Below are 22050 nucleotides of genomic sequence, written 5' to 3' on the forward strand. Positions count from 1 at the left end.
GGTCTATGTTGCAGGGCCAGAAATTTTGCAAAGGCAAAGCAAAGGGAGCACGTAATGGAAATGCCTCAGCAAAGGGAAGGGCAGTGAGACCTCCATTGCTGAAGAGCTGTTAATTTTACTCAGCTGTCTTGTGAATCTGTACCCTTGGTGGGAGGAGATGCGGCTGGTGAGCAGGACCTACACTTGCTTATCATTACAGGATTCTTCAATATAACTCACAGATTCATTAACTCATACTTTCTTCAGGTTTTTCCAAGCTTTCCTGGTTTCTTAAACTAATTAGGTCAAAATTAACAGCAATGTTTGTTGCAGGCTTTTCTCTGTCATCTGTTTGTTCTTCTCTGGTAAGTAATATAGTAATCCATACTTTTTCTTGCTTCTACTTCACCTTAATAGTGTCTGGCAAAACAAAGCAGATTTGCAGTCTGGCCCTAATTAAGCTGTTGCTCTGCTTTTACGCATATAGATAAAATATACATCTGTGCCCCACAGTTTCTGGCTCAAGTATCTTAAATACTATGACTGAGTGCAAATTTTTATTAGCAGGCTTCCCTTTCTGAGACAGGGAGCATGGAGAAAGGATCCAGCTCTGCTAGGAGAGTGGAACATAGGCATGTGTATTCCCAGCTCTGTTCTCTATGCTACTTCCCATATCAAAATAAAGGTATTTTTCCCTTTTCCACCTTTTTTTTTGGAGAAATGTAGTACTCTGGTGACTCTTAAAAGGTGATTTGCATTTAGAAGGACTAGGCAGTACAATCGAGGAAACCTAGAGATTGGATCAAAGAGCCTGAGAATTGTGCAAAGCCTAAACCATTAGGTCTTATTTAGTACAATTTATTCATAAGAAACAAGAAAACAAAAAACCATAATATTTGCAGCAAGTTACAGGAAGTATTAATAATGCAACAATCCCAAATGCCTTGTCAATCACAACTGTTTGCCATAATAGATCTGACCCTCCTCAAGCAGAGAAAAAAGCTTCCTCTGAACCTTTCAGCACCCCCAAATGATGATACTTTAAGAGCAAATCTATTTACCACATTTGTCTCTTTTTTTCTACTCCCTCATGTAAACAAGATGACATCTGAAGTGATTGGTCAATGGTTAAATATTAAAAATACATATTTTCAAATGCAATTAAAAAAAATTGTTTATAATTAGGATAAGTTAAAGACAGGCATAGATATACTAAGGAATTTGTTTCTTAGCAACACATTCATGGAGTCTTTAAAAAAGAGTCTTGTGGTTGCAACAATGTAAACACGTATCTATCTAGCTGTTTAATTTCAGCACCATGGTTGCGAAATAAATACTTGCTACAGAAGTTTGCAAAGATAAATCCATTTCACTTTTTTTTCTTTGTTTTTTTAATCTACTGCCAGTAGTAGGTTGACAAGTTAAAATACTCAAGGGAAAAAAGTTGTTATCAGTAAAACATCACTACCAAGTAGCCACCATTCCCAGCAAAAGTTTGTGTGTGTGTATGTATTTACTTTCATTTGAAGCCAGCAAAAGAAAAATACTTTAAATTCCATTATCAGTTATAAATTCAGACATTTGTAATCTGAAACAATTTCTTCATTGGATTAGGTTTCAGTCCTATTTTTGCTTCAGACAGTCCAAAGGCAGAGCTGTGTAGATGTGAGGGCTCCAGCAGAACTCATGATAGTCCCTGTCCAAGCAGTTTGGAAGCCTAGAGTGGAACTTTTGCAATGATACTTGAACAAGTGATAAAGTCTAAATTCCATTTTGGGATTCAAATTTTTTTTGTTTTCATAATCCATGATAAACAGTGACTTCTGGTAATTTCTAGTGTGCCTTAATTTTCATCCACTAAGCACCTCAGATGCCTGAAACACCACATGCTGTCTGCTGCTCCTTCTGCTCTACGTAACACAGTCACAAGAGGAAGATGAAGAAGGCAGAACTTTAATCCATAATTGCCTGATGCAATCCAACCCTCACTTCCTAAAACAGTAATTTGACATCCATCACCACTGTTGGTTTGCAAAACCCAGTGTCACTGACGCCCGCAGTGGGGAAAGACCATGATTCTGCAGTGTGTGTTTGGAGTGCTCACCCCTCAACAGGGAACTGTGCTGAGCCCCGGGGTCCAATTATTGCTTAACCCATGACAGCCAAGTCCCTCTGTGAGTATGAGACTTTGAACTGGATGCATTCATCTGGTATGTGGGTGATGCGACCTTCTCTGTTGTTTTCCCTTTTCTTTCTCTGGTATTTTTCCACTGCAGCAATGACAATATCTGAGGCCCTTGGCTGTTACCAGCCCCTTTGTGGTGGGCAAGACTTCTCTCTTCATGGTGACAAACCCCAGGAAGCTGTACCACTAAGTTTCAAAAACACAAGCTGATACCCACCTTCAAAGCTTGCCTTGCTCTGAACAAGGGTTTGGACATGATGACCTCCAGGATCACTTCCAACCTAAATTACTTCATGTTTCTTGCACAAATTCTCAGCCACATGTCCCAAGTCAGGCTCATCATCAGCACAGATTATTCTCTCATCTGTATTTGTGGGTGATGAAGCAGGATTTCTATTTGCTGGGCTTACTCTGTCAACAGATTTGTGTTTTCTGTCAAAATCTTTGATGCATTCTATACTTCTGATATCTGACATACTTTGTAGTTACCTTTCTTCTGGCCTAAGAAAGCTGTACCTTTCTTCTCCCATGCTACTGTGGGAGATCAGCTGTGATCCTTTAATTCCAGTTTTAAGCAATCCAAACCAGATACTCTCTTTCATTGCACTTCCTGGGTCTTAAAATTTATCAGAGCACATTAAAATTGTTCATTTATGGTTTTACATCATCTCCCAGAAAGGGTGATTTTCAAGAGAATGTGATTGCAACATTAAATTTCATACGATGTAAAAGAAAGTATCTCCCTCAGGTTTGTCTCCTTCAAATGCACCCACATGTGTAATGATTCTCTGCAAGTATTTTTAACTGAGAAATAGTTTTTACTGCTGTACTACAGTTCATAGAATCAGAAATTTGCAGACTAATAGCAGATGGAAGGGAAATGGTAAAAGCTTTGTTTTGGAAAAAGCTGGAATTGAAAAAATACATTCTCTTCTTACTGAGACCTTTAGAAAATAGCCATAAAAATTTCCTCTGCCATTTTAGTTAATTAGTCTAAGGTGTCTGAATCTGACAAGATGCATCTTACTTCTTCGGTGATCCTCTGCCTCCTGCTTTTACACAACCATCGTGCAAGGCCTCAAGTTGTCCAAATGGCAAGGATTCTTGAGAAACGTATAAAAATCCCTAAGAAATAAATGCAATCATCTTTAAAGGAATGAAAGAAATAATTCTAAAATAAACTGCATAAGAGAAATCACAACGCATCATTCTCTACTGCTTTCTGAAGACAGACAAATCAAAGCCTCCTTAGCTGCAGCTCAGGGCTGTGCTTTGTGTGTTGTACCAACATCTCCTCTGCACCTCTTTGGGTGAACCATTGTTGAGCATGAGTAGGAGATAAATAAAGATAGTGGTTTGGATGGTTTAGTCTTCAAAGATGAATAATTATTCTCATTTATGTGAGAAGTGTTTATATTTTTATACAGAAATGTCAGTCTTTGTATATACCTTTTTCAGTAATCTTCTCTTCCAAGAGATCCTTAATCCACTTTAGTGAGACACTATCATTCTTGCCATGGTGTTTTATTAGTTCAGCACAACAGAACCACTAAAATGATTTTTAGAATGTTCGCAATGTTTAATATTACATTTTATTTGGTATGCTTACTGCAGGCCTGTTCCTCTTGAATCCAATGGCAGAGTTCACATTGCTTTGATGGAGCACTTTTCAGTTCTACAAGATTTGTCAGAGCTATAATAAGTCACTCAGTGCTTGAAGATGTACTGATATACTTTTAAATTACTTCCTTCCACCAAATGTCTTGCAACTTGATACAAGTTAATCCTACAAAATATGATTGATTTCACTGCTGAATAAATGTTCACATTTCATCATGTTTGACTGGTGTATTTCTGCTCACATGAGTGTGTTCTTGAGAAATAGTTTATTTTCAAAGAAATGGTTTATATGCTTTCAGTGATCTGAAAGGAGTACACTAGATGATTTGCAAATATATATATGAGAACCAGGTTTCTCTCCTGAACTTTTGGGAACTATTTCAAATATTTCTGTTTTCAAACAAAGAAATAGCATTTGTCAAGTGAAAGTTATCATCATACATATATAAAAAGTTACTTTCCTTTTTAAAGCACTTCAGGTCATCAAGCAGGACTTACGCTTTTTGCTGTAATCAAGCAGGGATGATTCTACCAACTTGTATACTTCTTCTTTATTAAGAATTATTAAATTCACTGAAACTAATTTAAGAGGATGTTATTCTGAAAAAGGGGGAAAAGAAGACGCAAATGAATGATATCCTAAAAATGGAATATCACCTACTACGTCAATAAACCATACACTCATTTTTTGTCAGATATTTGTGCTGTGTATGGTCCTGTTAGTGCTAAAATGTCAGTAGTTCATGAAAATGAACTGAGTTCAGGGTGGAACTGTAGAAAAATAACATTCTGAGTCAAAGCCTTGTTAAGGTTATATGTTAGTGCTGGTGGCTCCTGCCAGTGCAATAATTAGTGTTTATGGTCATATATACTGCCACATTTTGCTTAGTTCATTTTGCCTTCTCAACTATGAAAATAAGAAATGCCACTTGAGTTTCAGAGCTGTGGAATAAATAACAGAGGACTCAAGCCAGGGTGTATGTGTCTGTGCACCACATATGTTCCACAGAAATACAGGATTACAATCATTTTGCAGTGTAAATGTTCAGCAGTGAAATACAATAAAGCAGTAATTTTAAATAGATTCTTAGGAGATGCTGATGATATTCACAGTTTATTTGAATAAATATTTTATTTTCTTCCACAGAAAAGGCGTGGAATTTGTAACTAAAAATCAAATCAAGAATGATCTGAGACTATGGTAAGTATGTGTCTGAGTCTGATCTCAGTGCTAGTGTGAGGCTTGGATCCTGGATATGTTGATTAGAAGTGAGATCATGAAACATCTGGAAAAATCCTGGATGACAGAACCAAGCCAGTATAACTTCATAAAAGGTAAAAATCTCAAGTGTGATGTTGTCTGGTATATTTATTTCCGGGGAAATTATGCAAAGAACAGATGGAGAAAGTTACAGATGTAGCCTTCTTGAATTTCACAATAGATTTTGACAGAATCCAGTGCCGTGGCCCAAATGGACAAGCTTATTCTGTATCTCCATATCTTAACCCATATCTCCAAACAAGGAAAAAATTTGGCTGGAGACAAAGAAAAGCATCTAAAGTGGGTTAAATGATAGTGTCAAACACGCCAGCAGAATCCCAGCCAGAAGAGTCACTCTTAGTGATCGTGCTCTTGCCAGGAGACAAGACGATGCTGCAATGTTTCCCCATCTGTTTTGTACTGCAGGTTGCTCCAGAAGGATAAATCCCAGTTGTACTGAGTGACGCTCCTGTGGCCGGGATGTGATGCTTCAGCAGTGCCAGTGACCAGCCCAAAGAGGCCCTTTGGAGGTGGGGATGTGTCTGAGCCCAGTTGCTGATCCCAGCTGCCGCAATGTGCCGGGTGGAGCTGCTGAAGGTCCTGCCAGCCTCAGCGTCAGAAGTTCCACCACACAATTTCCAAGGTAGGTGAAGTCTCTTATATATACCCTGGCCAGCACAAGAAAGGCTGGACTCAAGCTGGGATGGTGAGGTGAATATGGATGCTTTTCAGTGTGAAAAAGGAGAAAAATCCCAGTCCTGTAGTAGATAATTTTTTAAATAATAAAATATTTCACCTGAAACGTGATAACATGCTACCCAGAGGGCAACTCCAATAAGGCACTCTTCTCAGGTCACTTGTTGGTCAGTGAGATTGAGCTCACCTGAGAGCAATCACTAATTATCAGTTTTCCCACGTACCCCAGGCCTCACTCACTATGTGCAGTTAGAGCAAGGAAATCCTCAAACAAGCCTGCATGGAAGGTAGGTACAGCTCTCAGGAGCAGAACTGGCATTTCTCATTTGTTTTGGACACTTGGGTTTCCTGCCCTGGGTGACTTAATAAAATCAACCTGCAATGTGGTCAGTAATTCCATGTCAAGGGATTCACCTGGTGTGTGGTAGTCTCAGAGAGAAGTGAGGACAGAGAAGTAAAAAGCATAAATATATTCAAGAGATGTTAGCGTTTTCTGTGAAAAGCATCATTTCTGCTCTTCTGAGTTGGAAGAGAAATCAAAGCAGGGCTGAGTGATTTTTGCTGGTATTTCTGGTATTATGTTCTGCTATCCAATATGGGAAAAACTTTGTTTTTCACTTCACTTGGTATGAAAGCTAGACTTATTTCTGAGGAGACCCCAGGTTTTTCTATAAATCCCAATGTAGTAACAGTGCCCTTTCAAATTCAAATTTACAGAATTCAAGTGGTGCCCATGTTGAGACTGAATCAATTACTTTTACCCACAAGAAAAAGCTTAATCTGTAATGCTAGCCTACTACAGAAGAAGCTGTGAGGAAAACAAACAAATAGGGAGAGGAAAAACTACCCCTTGAACTTTAATCAGTACTCTTATTGCCAAACTATATCATAATTTCTATTTTTTATCTTTCCTCTAGTTTTTTGGCCTCGTCCTTCCCCTTTCTAATGGCTTGGTATTTTCCACATTGCTGGTGGTTATTTATGGTAGAAGTAATGAGATGTTACACTGTTACATTTCTAGTAGCACAGTGCCTTCCCCTAGCTGCCTGTCTCTGCTGCTTATCTTTGGGCTGTAAATGCTTATCTCCTATGCTGTTTTGTTCATAAGTAATTAGCAGCAAAATCAATGTATAACGTCTTTCAGAATGAGAAGTGATGTGAAAATACTGAGTTCCAACAGACAACCACTATCAGTCAAATGCACATGGCAGGAGACTGAATATGATGCAGTACCCTGGGTTCTTAGCACTGCAAATTCACTGTTGCCATCCTCTTAGACTGTCTGCTGTGCAAATCAACAAGTATAAGGGTAGGTGTTGTAACCATCACCTTTTTGAGAAAACTTCTGATTGGAGGGCACATACTGAACATACTCTCTGCTGGGGGAACAAGAACAGCGCCTGCAGCCCTCATCCTCTCACCATGAGGGTCTGCTTGGCCAAGAGAATCAGATCAGCTTTGCTGCATCTTACCTGCTTCCTCCACGAGGAACAACAGTGAGAACACAAGGGGAACCTAGGGCAGTGCTACTGATTTCAGGACTTTTGTGTGCAGTGCTTGCCATTTTTTTTCCTGCCCCCCCATCCATATTAACAAACATTTCTTACTGCTTGCAAAAAAAAATGAGAAATTACGGCTGTCACTCTCTAAAAGTTGATTATTCAATATCTTTTTAAATTACCATAAACTCTGCTACCAGTTTAGAGTGGCTTGTTCTGATTTGGAGATGAGCTATCCTCACTATGAGCTGCAGTGAATGTTTCCACTGCTGCCAACCAGTGATGATTCATGTTGAACTTTTTCGTGAGTGCAATGTGTCTTCTAGTCCTGCTCTACTGCCTCAAGTAAACATGACAGTCCGCCACCACATGGCCTTCCTGAGATAAAAATAGATGCCTGTAGAGTTAAACCATGATGCTCAGTAATGTCACTTGTGCTGAAGACAGTATGTTCAAGTTCTGCCATCAAGAGAAAAGGAGGGACTGGGTGACTTCTTCGAATTGTATGAGAGGGACTAATCTGTACTAGCTGGGACACCATTCCAGCTATGGCTATGAGGAAAGTTTATACTAATCTGGGTATCATGAATAAGTAGATCCCTCCTCCACTCTGCCCCGGATATATTAATTATGCAAAACTTGTTCATTGTTAGCTAATGACTCTGTGTGTTGGGCAATATGTGTGAGGCAACACACCAGTATTTAACAAACTATTTACCAAAACAATGTGGGGGTTGCAGGAAAAAATGTTGCCACACTACACAGGCTCAATGCCTTTCTGGCTGTTTCTTTGTGTGCAATTAAAAATGTACATTTGCAGTCTGAAGCTCTGCCACTTCATTTGACTCTACCCACTTTATTTGACTGGATAGAACTCAATTTATTTCTATTTAATGTAATTTTTGTATTTAAAAAAGTCTCTATACCCACAAAGACCTGACAAATATTTACCAAAATCTGTGCAGTTACTCTAAATCTATCAATAGGTAAACAAAATCCCTGATGTATTAACAGATTAACCTGACAAATGTCTTCTTGAGGTATCATGGCAAAACATAAAAATAGCTATGTGGTTCTTTAAAAATATCCCAAGGCTATAAAATAGCACATCAGAAGGCTTTATTGTCTTTTCACTCAACGAAGAAACATAAATGCCTTCCTCAGTGTCAAAACCAGATGTTGTTATGCCAACATCCAAAGCTTCTAGCCAGCTTCATTTCTCCGGACTGTGTATCTTTTCAGTTTATTTGGAGCTCTTTGCATGATAAACGTAACTAACTTTAATCATTCTAGTTAAAAGTGTTATGGCACTCCAAGCAGAAGGGAAAAGCTGGGATTGTGGAGTAATTAGAACAAGCAAGACAAAATGAAGATTTCTTCTCTTTTAAGCAGCCTTAAGACAATTTAAAAAACAATTAAAATGGATATTTTTGTGGAAAACCAAACTCTGGCTATATAAAAAATATTAGTAATGGGCTTAAATTGTTATTCAGTCACAACTGAGTAGTACATAATAAATTTCTGTGTTCACTAGAAGCTTAAAAAATTTAATCTGTTACTGTTTCTAATGGTTATATAACCTGTTCATTGCATCACTGTAGCTCTCAGGGTAAAATGCTAATTGTAGGATGTTCTTTAACTATCCATGGTCTCAGTAGATGTAGAATGAGACACAGGGTTCAGAAGACACTAGTGAGAATTTCTTTGAACTGTTTCATTTTACTAACACTTAGTTCTCATTTATTTGTACTATATTTTATAAGAAACATTTTTCCTGAAATAACCTGAAAGGTGTGATAAAGATTTATGTGAAGTCAAAAAAACTTCCAGTTCCACTTCAAAAGTTGAAGATAGCTGAAACACCATTTCTTTTATTCTTCCACTTATCTGGTTTGAAAATTCAAGTGCTGTCATCTGTGGTGATGCTATGCTTTTATTTATTATTATTATTATTTTTAAATTTATGTATGTATTTATTTTGCTTTATTTAATATACAAAGAAGTGGGACTTCTGATTCTCTTGAATGTTCAAGAATATATTGGGGCACATGGAGATATTTTTAGTGGTGATCACCTCAGCTTAATGTCAGTATTCTTGTTGATAAGATAAAGGTGTTTTCTTTCAGTTATATGTCAGTAAACCCACTTATGACAATCTACAGATGTTTGATGGTACAGCAGTAAAAATAGACAAAGAGGCACACATGGTTTTCATATTTTAGATATGAGACAAACTTGGCCGCAAAGCCCCTACAAGCTTTTATGGCTGAAATGCAAAAGCCCTCAGCAAATGGAAGGCTGTATTTTTAAGGCTCTGAAGGCCAGATAACTCCTTTGACATCCAACTTCCATCCAAGTAAGCTGCCATCCTTGTCACCATCACACTGTGGTAATTACGTGTTTGGTGAATAGAGCAATATTTGTTTCTCATGCCTTAAAGGTTAAACTCTTGAATATATATCAGACCTGTATCTCCGTTGCTTAAGTTGTGGTTTCATGGGAGGGACAGACCAGTTTGTGTATTAGCAGTTTATAAAAGTTTGGAGTCCAAATCGTGAAAACCATAAGGAGCAAGATGAGTATCCCATATCTGGGTGTTATTAGCAAAATGCTGTCTGACTGCTGCCAGCAGCGGACATGCACCTCAGCCACAGCTGTGCTTTCTAAAGCATTGACTTATACTTTTTTATTGCCTTTGAAATAATTTGTTGAAGGCAAGAAATTACTTAATTTGACTTGGTGCAATAAAGATAGGTATGTAGATAGGTATTAATATGCTTTTATATTGCAATTAAAACACGGGAAGTATGATTAAACACTCAGATTCAGTTTTGGATTTGATTCTGTTCTCACAGTGATGGAAATAAAAAGCACCTAATGGAAAAAGAAAACAACCTCAAATAATTTAAGGATATGCCAACACTTCATGCTCCAGTGTGTAGTGGAGTGATACCTTATCTAACTTCAAATAATGTACCAGGAGTATTAGAAACCATTTCAGTGCAGTGGGAAGCTTTGTTAGGCAGGCGTGTGTGTTGTAATGGAATTCAAGAGATCACCTTGCATTCATTCAGGAAATTGGCTCATAATAAATGTGCATGGTTCAAATGAACATAAAAGAAATGGGTACACGGTGAAATTGGCCAATTTGCTTCTATATTCTAGTGGAATTAAAATGCTAGAGTTATATGTAATCGCACATCAAAGTCATATCATACAAATGATACACAATCATATTACTTAGTAGTAGATTTAATAATTGCAAAAGAGATAAGATTTGCTCGCAAGTCCTTTTTATGTAATCCAATACAGACCTCTTCTTAAGCTGTATTACATAGGGCAGGTATTTAGATAATGTTCCTAGCTCAAATGGCTGAAGAAACGTGCCTCTTTTTGGTTATTACTTTGCTATGGATATAAAACAGTAGTGAAATGTTGCATGTTTGACCTGGAACGAAAGAGCAATCAGAAATACAGATTATGAAACAGCAGCAGCCAGGCTTGCTGAGCAGATGCCTGCATTGTGTCTTGACATCAGTCAGGAAAGAGGACACAGTGGGACAGGTCAGCCCAGCTGAATGGAGATCCGTGGCATTTGAGGCAGATCTCAAAATGGGCAGGTAGGGTAAGAGTCATTCCAGGTGGTATCATGAGCAGCTCTGTGGATCGCGTTCATGCAATGACATCTCAGTCCTCAAGTAACTTTGTGGCCCAAGTGTAATGTTCATAATCACCCACCCTGTCCCTTTCCTGCTCCTTGTGTGGTAGGTGAGTGTGGCAGTGGCTGGACCCTCTTGTCTTCTAATGAATTCTGTGTCCTTGAATCCTCATGAAGCATGTTCATTATCTACATACACATTTGTAAAAAGGTGGCAGCCTTGTCTATGGGACCATAGAATGTGGTCTGTGGTCCACAGTCTATGTGACTGTGAGACTCCATGAGAACTCAAACTATGACCAGTTAAATTTGCTGAAGTTTGAAACATTAACCTTTTGCTTGAAAAAGTCATGTTGGATGGTGTCCTGAAGGCAGTCTTGTTGGGAAAAATTCAACTGAAGCAATTCAGCTGTCTGTGGAGATGGGACTGGGGAATGATATGTTATTTGGCTCACAGCCGGTGGGAAAAACAGCTAAGGTTTGTTCTGTGATGCATATGTACAAGCAGTGTAACCTTTGGCTGCAAAGGGAACACTAATTTAGGCATTATCTAACTTTCAAGTGCTTAACATTGAAACCTGAATATCTTTAGTGAAGATTTTTATTAGTTATATATGCGATAAGGAAACTTGGCTTCATAAAGTCCTTGATTAATAGAAAATCCCATCAGAAATAAATTGAGAAGCTGTTCAGCAGCCAGAAAGTGGATACACAACCCCCTCTCCTCCCCCCCTAAAAAAAAAAAAATATATATATATATATATATATATATTCTGAATTTCTATGGAATTGCGACATATTCATGCTTTTGCTGAAGGAAATGGTATATGAAGATTTTAGTATTTTCTAATTTGATAAATTCCTAGCTAATTCTAGTTAGATGGCACTGGTTTGCCATAAAGGTTGTGAGAGGCGGCCTCAGACAATAGGACCAACTAGCAGGGCAGAGGTGTGTCCAGCTCTCTGCTGTGGGATCCTGAAGGACCTTGAAAGGAGTTCACCTGCCAAGATCAGAGCTTGTACTCAGCCTGTCCCTCCTTTAAGCACAGGTGCTTTCCACAGCAGGAAGAAGAGAAAAGGGACTTTTCTTCTGTCAAGCCACTCTTCAGAAGATTGATTCTCCCGTCTTTATCCAGACTTTTGAGCAGAGCTGCTCTTCTAAAATGCCATGGGAGAAAAGATGGAGATGCCTACAATCTAGGAAGTATTTAGTGTATTAGACTGTAACTGCTAAATTGTTGAGAAACCTATTTCAGATATGGAGGACCTAGAATTCATTCTGTGTTTTGTTTGAGAGGCTCCCAGCTTTATTCTTCCACCTTCCTGTGTTTGTTCAGGCAGAGAAGTGAATGAAGGTGTGTTTTCCACACCTTAGGTGGAGGCTGGACTATGGAGGTGTTTCTGTAATGGAATATGGGCTAAGTGAAAGAGAAGCTCTTACTTCAGGTTGTATCAAGAGAACTGAAGCAGCCACTGATAGTTGCACAGTGTTTAATCGTGTATTGAGCATAGTGAATTGAACGGATTGATATGGGTAGAAAAACTCCTGATCTTTGAAACTTGATCAGCTTCATCCATCAGCTGGAGGCCAAAGAGGTCTTTCTGCTAAAGCTGAGATGGTTCTGGGTGTCCTTGGACTGATGAGGTGCCTGTGAAGGGTTTTTCAGGATTGCGACATCAGGTTTGTATGACTGAAATCCATTTTTGGATCTCTGTGTGGTCTTTCAGGAGATTCCTGAAAGACTTTGCCCATCTGTAAGGGCAAATATGACAATTTCAAAGAGCAGACAGGTGCAATTCTTGGCCAGGATTTCACCCTGCCTAGCAACAGAAAGCGAAGGTGTATAAAACTGCTGGCAAATACCATTCTATTTCTTGTCTGCACCATTAAGTTCATGGCCCATACTGATGCTACACAGGCCAGTATTCGCTCTCTGCCCAAAGAGTAGAGTAAAATGCTTCTCAAAATTATGCAAATACTCTGCAGAGAGCCTGTGTGGTGGGTCTCCTTCCTGTCCTGCCACACTGAAATGGTCCCTGCTCCCATACTCTTTACTCTGTGGAGCTTTAAACCGAAGCTGCTGCTTTTCTTTCCCTCTTCCTTGTGGGGCTTGGTGCGTAATGAAGATCACCAGACAAGGACATTTTACATCAGCCACTTTTGCTTATATGATGGGCTATGTAAATGTTATTAGTGCTACACTGAAAAATGTATTACAAAGTACATTCCTGAAATGTACTTCATGTTGTGACTGAAATTGGTTTGTGCTCATAAGGCTATATAATAATTGATGATTTTCAGTAGCACTTTTATTAGAGTTTCTAAAATTATAAGACTCCGTCAGTTATTTAAGGGATTTAGGCAGATTTATTAACACATTTTAAAGTTCTTCTGGCTGAGTGAGAAAGTGGTGCTGGAATTCCTGTGAGCTAGACATTAACTGCTCTGTCTTTTAGTAATGGACTTGCCATACTAATAATTACTTTTCTTTCGTCAATGTCAGTACTTTGTTTATGAAATCTAAAGGATCCTGTCTAAAGATGAGAGGAGGCACAGAAAAAATATTACTGTGTATGTTTGAGAGATCTTTTTCTTGATCTATCTCACTTACTACATATTTGTTATAGCTTTCATCTACTGATGGCTTACACTATTTTCCCTTTCAAATTCAACATCACAAGACTATCATAAGTGGATTATCTCCTTAGATTTATTTGTCCTAGATGGCAATAATTTTGCTATGTCTGTTTGCTTTGGGTTTTTGTCTATTTTCCCCCCCTCTGTAGTTTAGTTTCCAGGAGATTGTACTGATGAAACCAGCAACAGCAACAACAAAAAGACAACTAACCAAAAAAACCCAAAAACCAAAACCCAAGACAATAGAGTGTAATTTTCTTCCCCATCTGCATTTACAAGCCCAGCAGAAAGAAGTTCATAGCTGAACAGATGGAGTCAGTAAAAACGAATCACTCCATCTGTTAGATTTTGAAATTATGACAGGATGCTTAAAGCCCAGCATAGCGCAAGGAAGACACAGGGGCTTATGAAGCCAGATCCTGATGGATAACTGTAGAGATGGGGTGGAAAATTGTTACCATGAAGAAAGATGGAATTGTGAATGGATGCTCTTGAGGGTTCATTGCTTCAACTTGTTTGTTTTGCTCCAGTGGTAAAAAATTTCTCATGCAGAGAGGTGCAGCTGAAATCTGCCCAAGTGGTGCCAGGAACAGCCAGAGATGTGCTGTGTCTCAGATATTTAAAAAGAGAAAATCAGCTGTTTTTCCAAAAGTCATAAAAAGGTCTAGAGCAGAACAAGAAAAGAAGCTGTTGGTCATATGTTCCATCTGATCCACACATTTAATGTGTAAAACAGGAAAATCCCTAAAAATTATCCTCAAGTGTGGCTTCGGCACATCATATTCTTGGGATTACTGAAAAGTTCTGAATTAAATAAAACCTACCAACCACATGTTTATGTAAAACTAAACAGAAAAAAATATTTAGACCTGGTTAATGATCTGGAATGTTTTACTGGACAATGTGTCAACAAATCAAATGAAGGGAGGTTTGGAAACTTGACATAATATGTAAACAGGGCTGTACTAGGGCAACTGTAGGAAATACTTTCTTCTTCGTTTTTGAAACAGAGCAGGAAAGTCCAATGTGAAATTGCTTTGACCTAATTTTATTTTGGAATTCTTTTGCATAGTTTGGAAACTATGTGTCCCATATAATGTTGTCTTTGTTTAGTATCTGCATAATAATGTTCCTGACAAATACATAATAAGTAGGAGGTGGGTAGTCATGTAATACCTAAAACTTTGCTGACTGTGTACCTCTTCAGTTTTGACATTTTAGAGGATAATTCCAGTCACAAATATTATTGAGCAAATCTGACTAGGAAATGTCACATGCCTTTTCTCATTTTTGTCTAACTCCTAGACTGTGCATGTTCTCTGTGATATGAGAAGTTCGGGATTGGACTAGATGGTCCTTCAAGGTCCCTTCCAATCCCTAACATTCTGTGATTCTGTGTGTGTTGGTTCAAAAGCCAGGCATTTGAAAATGCTCTGCAGCTGAATTTCCATGTAATCTCTATAATAATTTGTGCAATATAGTATAAAAGGTTCTCCTCTGAAGCATAGTAACATACATAATTGGACATGCAACAGTACATGGAACTTTTATCATCCGAGAGATACCTGCTTGATTTTGTTCACAAATTAGGTAATTTACATTTTTAAGCATGAGTTTGAAGGTCAAGGAATATATTAATGGCTGTATTAGAAAATAATGGGCCAATATATTAATTACGTTGATATGTCAGTGTATGTATAAGGCTGTACAAATAGTTTTAAATTTCCTAACTTATTATGTGTCTATAAATGAGCAACTTTAATTTTCGATGTTCTTAAAAGGAACAGTTTTATCGTGGATTTTTAACAGAAGATTGTAAGGGAGGAGAAGAGGGAGAATAAGTTTGAATTTTCATTTTTAAAAAAAAATATTTTCATCAGCAAAAAAATGACAACAAAAACTGTGATTAAAATTACTTTCTACCTTAAACCCAATACCTTCTAATGATCAAGTTTCACATTTAGTAGCTTTAATTCACTTGAGGATGATGAAGAACTAGAATGAAAAGTAAATATGAAACAAAGCAAAGAATTATGATCTCCGTGAGTTCCTGTATAATTCACACGGTATGGGGTCTGACATTTCTGCATCCTGGTAATAGGCATGTAGTGTTACCGGCTTCTGATACTTTTTCCTCTTTTAAAATAATAAGGTCTGTAAGTAGGTAGGATGTACGATATGCGCTTGCAAAGTCAACAGTTCACCACAAGAAAGATATCACATTTTCTAGTTTGAAGAGTATGAAATGTATACCAAAATACTTCACCAAATGTACTTTTACCCTTCTAAACCACTTGTGAATTTAAAGAAGCTCCATCGCATTAGAAGGAATACTCTCAGATTTCTGTTTCTTTTTTTTTCAAGTGGTATTTATTTTCCTTGAAGATGTTTTGAGTAAAAATTCTTTGTAGAAGTGCTTTAAAAATTTAGTTTATTCTCCTCTCTTGCACTTTTTCTAATGAGGAGTGCTGGTGGATGGTGCTCAGCAGTAACTCAGGAACAGGACGCACTTGTGCTTTGTTAGTGCTGTTTCTCGTGTGTGTGTTCTCCCACCAGAGCCAGCCCCACAGCTCCCCACCAGCCTTTCTTTAAAGGAGAGATTCCTCACAGCTTAGTTTTCTAGATAGGCATGATGCTAGCAACAGTTAAAGGCACAATTTCAAATTCTTACAAATGTTCCGTTACCTAAATAACTAGTTAATGTATTTTTACGGTCTATGATGCTTTGCCTGATGGGAGGAGCTGTGATGTTCCTGAAACAGGCTCAGAGCTGTCAGGAGAAGATAAATCCACTAGTTCTTCTGCTCAGTTGTTCAAGTATGCTGTATGTTTGTTCTCATTTGATATCACCACCCCTCCAAATCAGTATCCATTCCTTCCTTCCTTCTCAGTTCTGGGAATAAAACTATTTTTGAGCTGCTTGTGTCTATCTGGACCTTATGCTACCATCTGCATTGACAGTGTTTGTTATTGTATACCCAACAGAGTGTTAGTAGCTTAAAGTGTGGACCGCCATCATGAGGATTTTATTTTTGCATACCTTTTCCTCTGTATTTGCATTTTCTCAGCAATGTGACCGGACTTATTAAACAGTGTGTTCCTTTTTTATGTTTTCAGTTAAGTAAGACTTTAACCAAAGACATTGTTTGCTTTAGGACAAAGCTTTGTAGCTTTTGTGGTTTGTACTTTAGCACATTACTAAACATGGTTCAATAAATTCTGTCAGAGAAATGGATTAACACGTCTCAAACCATACTTCGCTGAAAACTACCTAAATTCTTGTCACTACATGATGATATGCTGTCAGATCTGGCAAGTACTGCATTGTAGTGTTTTCTAGGTTTGAATCTGGTTTTAACCGAGGCTTTGAAGTGATTTTAAAAAAATTTGCTAGAATGAATCAGTGAAGAACTTAATTGTTTCTGTTTAATGTGCAGGAACAATATTATGAATTCCAGACAAGGAGAGGTGGTAGAAATGTGCAAAGGTCAGCTATGATATGGAAACTTTTTGGCACTTTGTAAGATTCCTTTGCCTTGGGCAATTAAGTCCACTTAATGGGAAGCCAAGAATGTATGCCTTTAAATTTAGATGTTGTACTGCCTTTCAGATGTAGTCCATTTATCTTCTGCTGTAATATTATTCATCAGTTCTCTGAAAAATTCCTTGGACTTACTGTTACTCTTGTTATCCTTTCTGTTTATGCTGTGAAAACTCTGTTGATATTCCAAAATTCTTGCAAAGTGATAGAATCCTTTGAAGTTTTTGCATCTTACCCCAAACATAGGGGTTTGTTTTAGTTATATTTTACCCTTCTGTTTTGTTTTACAGTCTTGAAGATTGAAGTTCACATTTCTGTCTTCATCTCCCACATTATTTTGAGGTTTTTCTCATCCTTGGTGTCAGGATACCACTCAGCCTTCAAACTTGACTAACTTTTGCTTGCCAACAAGTAATTCTTGAGTTTTCTAGTCCCTCTGAATGTCCTATTGTAGACCCAAACTGAAAGAGCTCAGCCTCACAGACTAACTCTTTACTTTTAAAACAGTCACAGACTCTACTTTTCTTTTTGTCCAAAATTGTCTTGTAATTTTGCATGTGGAAGATGTCATATGTGAGTATAAAGTGCTGTAGTTACTTGTTGGTCTAACCTGACTGAGACATACTGAAAACTCTTTCAGAACTAGCAATATACAGAAATAAACCTACCTTCTGCTTTACTGCTTCTCTTTCCTCTTGCTCACTCCCATGGATTGCTGATACAATCTCTGCTTTTGCTGTGCCCGTATTTCCTGATATAATATGTTAATGCTGCTGGGATTTTTTTTTTAAAGAAAAGTTTGAGTTTCCTTTTGCCTTCTACGATATGCTTTTTCCATATTTTCACACAGGTCTGATGCAGGTTTGCTTCAAAGGGTCTTTAAGTTCCTGTATCACTTGAGCAACAGTCTTCATAACTTCATAACTGATCCCATCTGCCTCATGGCACTCTCTCTCATCAATCTTTGTTTAGTAAGTTCTCTGAACAGGGAAGCTGAACATCTGTCTTATCCCTTGAGCAAGACGACATATCCCTTTCTCAAATCTACTGAGTGATTCTTGATACAGAGACAGTCTTCTGATTATACTAATTTGCCAATATTTATATAAATGAATTATAACTGTCATTCTGCAGGAAGAGCTAGCTCTCAATTTCCATCCTCACAGAAGCTTTATGTAAAATAATTAAATAAAATATTACATTCTAGTTGCAATCTGATAACCAATGCATACTGCAGGATAATTTGATCAGATGGATCACAAGTTGTTATTTCTTGTTATGAATAAATAGAGTGCAAGAAAATAGCTCATGATTTTATGCCACATTTGCTCAGGTCATGACAAGATGAGATCCAATTGCTTGGTGGTCTGGCAGGGACAGAAGATGGAGTTTAGTCCTATCTCTATTTCCAAATCACTGTCCCATCTAAGAAGTTAACTTACAACTTCTGTTTCGCTTCATTGAACTTCTGCTGCTCCACGAATGATGACACTTTATTATTGCTGTCTCAGTCTTCTGTTGCTTTCTTCTTCTGTTTTGTTTTCTGCCTGTGATTTTGTTTTTGTTCAGTGTGCAGAGGAGATGTGGTGTCATGGGTTGACAGACGGCAGAGAGAATTTGACCTTTAAGATATGAATTCATACCAACCTCAACATCTATGAGTGCTCCATGCAAAAAGGAGCAAACGTTCACTCCAAGCAAACCATCCTCAGCACAGGTCATCTGCTGTTGAGAAAAGGCATATAATGGAACTAGAGGAGGTTGTCAGATGCATCTGCAAAAGTGTTTACGTGACAAAATAATTGAGTAAAACCATAACAAGGCAAGCCCAACAGGAAATTACAGAGTCTGTATTTACTTCTTGCCTTCTCCTGAGGTTAGAGGATACAGGTGGCCTCTAACAGCGATGGCAAAGGCACAAAACTCAAATTACAAATTTTTGCCATGTTTTCTAATGCATGAATATATTAATAACACTTTAATACATTTGAGTGTGTAGGTTTTACTACTTAGTGAGAGGCTGTCGTGGAGATCATCAGATTTCTAACCAAATCGAATCACAAGGGTGTGATCAGCAAACTGATGAGCAGAGTGCACGTGTTTGAAACAACTGCCCTTTGCTTGCTTTGTTATGGTGACAGGATTTATATTTTGTGCTAGTTCTTTCTCTCTTGAGAGCTTTTCTGTGCCAGTAGTTCCACTGTGTGCCTTTTCTCAATAGCAAATTTCATGTGTTTGGTGTGGCCGGTTCAGTAAACATGTTTGCTCCTCTTTGTAAACTAAAACTGGCTAATGCATCTTCCAATCAGCTGTGAACACACTATCCTCCCTCTCTGCAGTTAGTATCTCTCTCATTTATGCTAGAGATCAGAATGAAATGGAACTGCAGTGATAAAAACATCAAGACAAACTATTTTTTAACTCTTGGTTTAACTTTCTCTCTTCTCTTACTCTGTCCTTTCTCCTCTTCCATACTGTTCTCTTTCTCACCTCTTCCCTGCCTCATTTTCATTTCACCTTCTTCTTAGGTGTTACAGTAGAAGGTATTGTCCTTCAGGACCAAAGGGCAGCCACAGAAGAAGGAGGAAAAAGATACTATAATTATTTTTATATATATATAAATTCAGTTTTTGACTTTTTGTATTCTCTTCCTCAGGAGCAAGAGGAAAAAAAGTACTATATAATACATAGATACAGAAGATAGGGTAGACTTTCAGCACTTTGATAACAGATGATTTTTCTTTAGTGGCATGTGGCTTTCATTTCTTCATGATATTTGGGCATAATGCCTATGTGTTATGTCTTATGATTAATAGCATATTGACTACAGTTAATTGCTAATGTATTCATTATTTCTAATACACATGATGGAGAGTTACAATGCTAATGGTAATGCTGTAATAGATAATATGAGCAATATGATGCTGTAGTGAAATAGTGTCATAAAACAATGCAAACACCTGCTTTCTTCTAATTATGAATAAAGCATGAGTTATTTTATATTTTTTCTAGGACTGCTAGCAGTTTACTTCAACTGCCAGCAAGGTAAGTAGGGAGCAAACAAAAAAACAGCCTAGGGTATTCTGGTGTCTCTGTTGTAGTAATGAAAAATAGAATAAAATAGGAGAAGAGGAGAAACCTATTAATTGATGAGAATTGGAGGGCACCAAAGGACCCAGGATAAATATAATTGTGTGCTTTCACCTTGCCAGCTAGTTCTGTCCTTAACAATGATGAGTTGAGGCAGGTTGAAGGACTAGGCAAGAGAAGTCTATGTCAAGTCTGCAGTGGGAGGGCAAGGATGGAGAGAGCTCTGGTGCTCTGGCTTCTGCATTGACTGTGTGCTGGCTGATACAGGCTGGACAAAACAAAAGTGTTAGAAGAAAACATAGCATTTATTTGGAGTTGAAAAATTACTCTTCTTGGCCCTGGCTACTGGACCATCATTTGAATCTCTTTTGCTTACTCAGAACTGAAGGAGCACCCTATTTCTCATACAGAAATCCCTGTACATATAATCTCAAGTGAGACATTAAATTGTCTCTCGTCTTGCTTCAGGTCTCTCCGAAACAGTCTAATCTTAACACCATGAATCATATATGATGCCCACTTAAAAAGAGTGCATAGTGAATCCTTTCAGAAAGGACATTCAGCTGGAGGATACCATCTTAGACTTTTTGTATTCTCTTCCTCAGGATCAGAGCAGGAGTAAAAATTAGTAGTTTTAAATAATTTTGGAAAAAAACCAGTGCTGTTATTTTATTAGTAATTTCTGTAGCTGACAGGTTTTTTCTTTTACATGTTGGGAGGTAAATTCTTATCATTGATTTAAGATCATTTATGCAGAAGGAAAATTTTAAAAGAGAGTTTCAGGAAAGATTCAAAGACTTCAAAGTAAAGAAACTTGTCTCATTTACTGAATTCTATGCTTTATTTCTGGCTTGAGAAATGGAAGATAGGATTTATTATGGCTGAAGACACCTGCACTCTGTCAAAGAACTGAGATAATGAGGTTCACACATCTCATCTCTGAAAGAACTAACTGGATGCAGATTAAATTAGGCTTTATGGTACTTATTCATTACTATAGACTATATTCATTAAGCCTGTGTTATACAGCCTTACACAAGTGCTTTAAATGGCTGTAAGAAAACATTTATTTGTATTATTCATTGACTGGACATTCATCTTGTGGAAGTGGTCTGTTCGATAAAGCTATTAGGATAAACCAATGTAACACATCAAAACCTAATGAGCAATAAGACCAAACTAATTATTCTGTCATTCATTAGTAAGAATTAGACTAGGAGGTGATAAAGTCCTTTTCATTTGCTTATCACACAGCCTTTTGCAAGTGGGCATCTCTGGTCCACAGAGAGAGAGACTGATGTGCTGGTCAGCAGCAGTAAATGGGAAATTGGACACGGTTCTACTGGGGCCCAGTCCTGTGCCCTGGGCAGAAATAGCCCTATCACACTGAGGTGGCTGACCTTTTTTAGAAACATTATTGAAACTAATGTCATGTATTGCTGCTGAAAAACATTTTGAATCAATAAAAAAAATCCATTTTGAATTATTTTTTTACAATCAATAATATTTTGTTTCCTATTACTGTAAAATTACTCTTCAGCCTTGGTAAGAATATTCAGCAGTGGAAAAATGATCTTGGAAAAATGATTTCAGAATAGTTTCAAGATGTCTTGGGTTGACATGGGAAACCCAGATGTTTTTAATTCTGACAACTGAGAAATAGATTTTGAACAGGAAAGCTATCTTGTTTGATGTGCATCCTCAGGAAGGAGGATAACAGAATATTCCCCAGTTCTCTGCTGTGCTGTCATTTATATAAAAAGATGGAGCAGAAGCAGTTTCTGGGCATCTGTGCAGAGCCTTAGGAAGATCTTGAAGGCATCAAAAGAAAACCAATACACCCCACAACCCCTTCATCCTCACCAGCTATTAAATCCTCTGTC

This window comes from Nesoenas mayeri (genome assembly GCF_963082525.1).
Source record: "Nesoenas mayeri genome assembly, chromosome: 8".
NCBI lineage: Eukaryota > Metazoa > Chordata > Aves > Columbiformes > Columbidae > Nesoenas > Nesoenas mayeri.